Here is a 6,000-nt window from a genome sequence, read left to right as displayed (position 1 = left end):
TCAGGCCCATAGCCCAGGACAAGCAAGCAGGGAAGCCATCGGGGCAGAAGGGCAGCACCACGTGGGCACAGGGGCCACTGCTGGCTAGTCTGTGGCACTGGAAGAAGAGCCCTGGCTTTCCTTCCACATGTGGAAGGTGTCCAGAGTAACCTGGGCATCCAGATGCTCTGCGTGCCCAACAGCTCTGCCACCTGCTCTCAGCACAGCCCAGGTCCTGGGCTCTGGGAGTGCAGCGCGGGCAGTCCTTGCGTGATGAAGCCGCTGTATTGGTTCTTCTTGCTGATGAGGTGGCTGTCATGGATGAGGCAGTGCAGAGCCCTGAAAACAGAGGGTGTAAAGAAAGCAGGGGCTGTAGAGATCAGGGACATAAGGAGAGTTTGGGGGCAGAGATGTGATAGAAACTATGCTTGTCCTACAAGTGGAAGGAGAGGTGGGAAGGAAAGCAACATGGGTGGTTCCCCCCACCCCCAGCCATCCCACCTAAGTGCTGCTGGATCTAAATTCACAGAAGAGTTTCCTCACCTGGAAATTAGGGGTACTGATTACCCACCCATTAGGGTAATTGCAAAAATTGAATAAAAATTTTTAAAAAGTGAAGCAATGTACAGAAAGGATCTTTGGATGTGTCAACATGTAAAAGTGTTCCTTTTTTTTTTTTTTTTTTTAATCACCACCAGACACCCACCTTTCCTGAACCTCAGTTCATTCCATCCCAACACTGGCCTAAGGATGACATAGGATGGAGCGGGGCACAGCTACTTTATTAAAGTACTGCGTTGGCCCAAAAGTTTGTGAACCCAAACGAACTTTTTGGCCAACCCTAGGGAACATCTAATGGTTTGTTCTTAGGTTATATCAGGTGGTATGACATGTGAAAACAACTCAGTCAAAACCAAACCAAACCCCGTGATTGCTACAACAGAGACCTCATTCCTTATGCTGTACAATCAGAAGCTCTAACCAGGAAGGGGTTTGGGTCACTAGCATGGAAATCCAGGCATTTTAGACTGGGAACTGCTTATTTTTCCTATTCAGCTTAATGTGGACCCAGCATACTACAGCATTTTGGACATTTTCCTCGTCCATAATCATACTGAAGTCTGAAGTGAGACAATGCAAACTCTCTCTACCCCAATTCACAGAAAACAAAGCTGAGCTGCTCTGCTAGAAAAATCAGTCTTCCCAGCCCATAATGCCCAAAGGGCAACTCTAGACCTTCTTCCCTAAATGACTGAATCAGGAGTGAACATCTGATCCACAGAAAACCCATCAGGTTCTCTCGACAACAGTTTGGGAAAGTGAAAAAAAAATTAGTTCAGGAGTTGGCAAACTATTGCCCGTTAGCCCAATTTGGCAACACCCACCAGTTTAAATGTTAACTGTGACTGTCTGTGGTTGTTGACAGTGATCACGGATCCAAAAAGTCGAAACTATTTACAGTCTGTCCTTTACAAAATTTTCCACTTCCTGAATGAGAAGGTCACACAGACATGGATGCTGTGACCACCATTTGGGGGTGGGAGGGTCATATGCATTTAAAACAGAGGCAGCTGTGCTCAGAGACTTGTAGGGAGGTGGGAAAAGAGAGAGACTGTGCAAGAGAGCAGATAAGGGCTAAGCATCTCAGAGGAGAAAGGGCAGATAGGGCCTGACAACCTTCCAATATCCATGAGACACATGGGTCCTGCTTGAGACACATGCTCCCTCCCTTTGACTGCCTTATATATCCTAAAATAAACCTTTTTTTAACCTAAACTAGTTTGACTGTGGTTGTTTCTTTCAACAAAATGAGTCCTAAGTCAGCTATAGGGGCTAGCATGTGACTACAGTAACTATGGACCAATTAAGCTCTCTGAAACCATTGCTGACTCCCTTGAGAATCAGCGGGACACCTTTACAGTTGCTTGGAAACAGAAAGTGCATTCCCAAAGTCCAGGTTTATGAAGTGGTAAACAGTCCCGTGGAGGCCAGGAATACATCAGTGAAGGTCTTCATCATTGTGGACTAGCAGAGCATAAAGGCCACCTGGTCCTGATGATTATTCAACAGTATCTATTAGCTACGAAGCCCCTGACAACAGAAAATTGATTTATCACACAGTACAGTCTATGGTAGGGTCAGCAGAAGGACAGGAGGAACTGTACAGGCCCAAGATGGCATCAGTTATGCTAATAATCATATGTCATGTAATAGGAACAACCATATTACTTTGAAGAAGTAATAAAATCACAAAATTATGTAAAGTTGGTAAATGGGAAGGTGATCCAATAGCTCATGAAAGTGTTAGTCGCTCAGTCATGTCTGACTTTACAACCCCATCGACTGTAGCCCATCAGGCTCCTCTGTCCATGGGATGCCCCAGGCAAGAATACTGGCATGTGCAGCCATTCCCTCAGCTAGGGGATCCTCCTGACCCAGGGATTGAACCTGGGTCTTCTGCATTGCAGGCAGAGTCTTCACCATCTGAGCCAAAACTTCTTTCTCACCAAACAAGAAGACAAAAGAGAAAAATCTAGTAATTCCAATTCTTAATAGCATAAAAAAATCTGTGTCAAAAATGACTGTAAGTAAAAAAAAAAAAAAAGTGGCAAACTGAGAAAATTGTTTGCCACTTATATCACAGACATTGGCTGCTGCTGCTGCTAAGTCGCTTCAGTCGTGTCCGACTCTGTGTGACCCCATAGACGGCAGCTCACCAGGCTCCCCGATCCTTGGGATTCTTTAGGCAAGAACACTGGAGTGGGTTGCCATTTCCTTCTCCAATGCATAAAAGTGAAACGTGAAAGTGAAGTCGCTCAGTCGTGTCTGACTCTTAGCGACCCCATGGAATGCAGCCTACCAGGCTCCTCCGTCCATGGGATTTTCCAGGCAAGAGTACTGGAGTGGGGTGCCATTGCCTTCTCCGCAGACATTGGCTACATCGTTATTTATTTAACTGAATAGTGTTACTGGCTTTCTCATCCTAAAGAAGAAATCACTGTTGACATTAAAATTAATTGCTATAGTTTTCAGGTATGATTTTAAATCTGAAAAGAAGCTGCAAACAGCTGGCAGAAGTCAGGTTGTAAAATAGAGATTTTGTTGTTATTGTGAAGAGATCATCAACAGAACTTCAGACTAAGATAATGAACTGAGCTAATGTGGGAAGCCCACCCTCTTATATTAACCACACCTAACACCCAAACCCAGGAACTAGAAAGGGGTCTACCTTGCCATGTACGTGTATAAGAAAAACACTTCCTTGTTGGACTGGCAGGTTATCCAGTATGTAAGACTGCCTCCATAAATAAGGGGCTTGCATGGGACTCCTATCAAGATGAGCTCATAGGCAAAAATTATAAAGCCACAGGGAAACTCACCACTAGTGACTATAAGCAATCTGAAGGGGACTTAAGGATGTCAATAATTTGCACATATTAAAAAAAGAATCCACAAGACAAAAATAGGAACTAAAAGAACAGGCATTTTTTTCAAAGTCAGCAAAATCATTGTAGGGCTTCCCTGGTGGTCAAGTGGTTAAGAGTCTGTCTGCGAATGTAGGGGACATGGGTTTGATCCCTGCTCTGGGAAGATCCCACATGCCAGGGAGCAGCTAAGTGCCTGTGCCACACCACTGAGCAAGCACTTTATGAGTCGCACCTACTGAGCCCATGGGCCACAACTCCTGAAGCCTGTACACCCTAAAGCCCGTGTTCCACAACAAGAGAAGCTGCCGCAATGAGAAGCCTGTGCACCACAATGAAGAGCAGCCTCTGTCTGCTGCAACTAGAAAAAACCCACGCACAGCAGCAAAGACCCAGTGCAGCCAGTAAATAAATAAAATCTTTAAAAACAAACAAAAAAGACTGTTTTTGTCTTTTTTGAGGATAAAGGTGGCTGCAAATTTTTACAATGCCTCCCTTTGAAAGGCATAGTCTGGGCCAACCTTGCACCCTGTTTTGACAGATAGCATATGGCAACAGTGATGTTACATAACTCCTGAAGCTGGAGCTTTAGGGATTTGTAGCTGCTGTATTTTTCTCTTAGGATGATCCATTTTGGAACCCAGGTACCATGCTAGGAGAAGCCCAAGTGAGCCATGTAGAGAACTGAGGAATCTCTGTAAACAGCCCCAGCTGAGCTCCTGGCTGAAGGCAATACTGTCAGGAGCCGTGTTAGGCATTACTGACAAAATAGAGGCACGGCCCTAGACCGCCTCCCTTTGTTCCATAGGCACGGGCCCGGAATGAAGGAGTTAGGCTTTGTGATTCTGACTTGTTTTTTCCTTTCCTCGGCTGAGTTAACTGAAGAGAATATTAATGTGCTTATTGTTTTTGAGAGGAGCAGGAGAAGGCATAAAGCCTTCATAATTCATAAAGTTAATCACTGACATTTGTTCAACGACTTTTACAAAAGAGTGTTCCAGGGTGAGCACAGAGGCCACAGCTTGAGACCATGGGAGGGATTCCCCCTAACTGAAGCCCATTTGTGAGAAAAGTGTTTATGGCAAAGAAGTTTGCTGAATTTAGGGCTTAGGGATAATTAAAATAGTTAGAAGCTAAAGATTTAAGGATTGCTGTAATGTTACAATATTCTACTATAGCTTATAGAAATTAGGGACTTTAGAGATATTATTAGCTAGAAGCCCTTTCTAAGAAATAGTGAGCTTAGGATATTAGGGGCAAACAGGACTTAGAAAGATAAGAATTAAACTGAAGAATGTGGTATGCAGCCCAGATAATAGCATCAGTTACAGTGTATTCACAAGGACACATGAGAAAAAGTAGATAAGAGAATCGCCGAGGAAGGAACTCCTTTCGAGGGGCAACAATGATTTTTGGAGAAAAATAAATCTGGGTCTCTGGGAACTAAAAATATCAAACCTCTGACCTAATGCTTTTGTAAAAGTATAAAAGAGAATCATAAGCTTGAAATAAACAGGCAGTCCAAGGAAAAACTGAGAGGCTGCCTCAGTTTCTCTCGCCGACACTGCTCACCCCTTCAGGCTGAATCCTGGCTGCTAGAGCTGGACTCTGGCACAGTACCAACTACCAACCACATGAGGAAGGTCGTTCTTTGGGCTTTTCTGGTCCAATCAGGGCTTACTGCCACTTTTTGTTAAACCTAAGGCCAAATAGCAGAATTATAGTAAATGACTGATGCTATAAGTTTTGAAGTGGTATGTTACCTAACAACAGAGAACTAAAAATACCACCATGGAGAAGTCACAGATCAGATGAAAAGATGAGACTTACCTCCATTGCTGAGTTTCTCTGGGTGAGCTCCAAGGGAATACCAGGAAAACTCTGGCCGGATGGAAGTTGAAAAGAATGTTACCCTGGAAGGGAGCCCTAGATGGAACACAGAGCACGACATACGCAATGCTGAGTAGGGAATACCTGGCAATAAGCAACAGAGTTGAAAACGAGTTCTAAGTCATCCCATTAAAAAAAAAAAGTTTCAATGACCGCTGTTTTGTATCAGAAAAGTTTATCATTTTAAGTAATTAACTTGGATTTTGTGCTTTAGTATTGGAAACTTCACTTATGTTACATGTAGGCAAAAAATAATCAATGACTAAATATGCTACTAAGTTAAAAGAATGAATACTTTTGCAGATAATTCACCAATGTGTAAATCACATACACTATTATCTGCTTCTCTTGGTTACTCCTCCTTGAGACCCAGACTCTTGGGCCACAAACCTCAAGTCATCTGTTTTCAATCTGGTATCGATTATCTGCTGCCAGCCACTGTCCTGGACTGCCCTGCTAATCTTGCTCAGTACTAGGCATTCATTGGGCAGGCAACAAATATTTAAAGAATTGAGCCAAATGGTCTTCTTGAACAAGGGTGAGTTCCTAGGGCCTTGAGGGTTCTCAATAGAACAAATTTTCCTTATGTACAAGCTAGGAGCTTCCCTGTAACTCAGTCGGTAAAGAATCTGCCTGCAGTGCAGGAAACCCTTGTTTGATCCCTAGGTCAGGAAGATCCCCTGGAGAAGGAAATGGCGAACCATTC

The sequence above is a fragment of the Ovis canadensis genome, chromosome 20, assembly GCF_042477335.2.
Source record: "Ovis canadensis isolate MfBH-ARS-UI-01 breed Bighorn chromosome 20, ARS-UI_OviCan_v2, whole genome shotgun sequence".
NCBI lineage: Eukaryota > Metazoa > Chordata > Mammalia > Artiodactyla > Bovidae > Ovis > Ovis canadensis.
Note: the sequence above shows the minus strand (reverse complement) of the source record.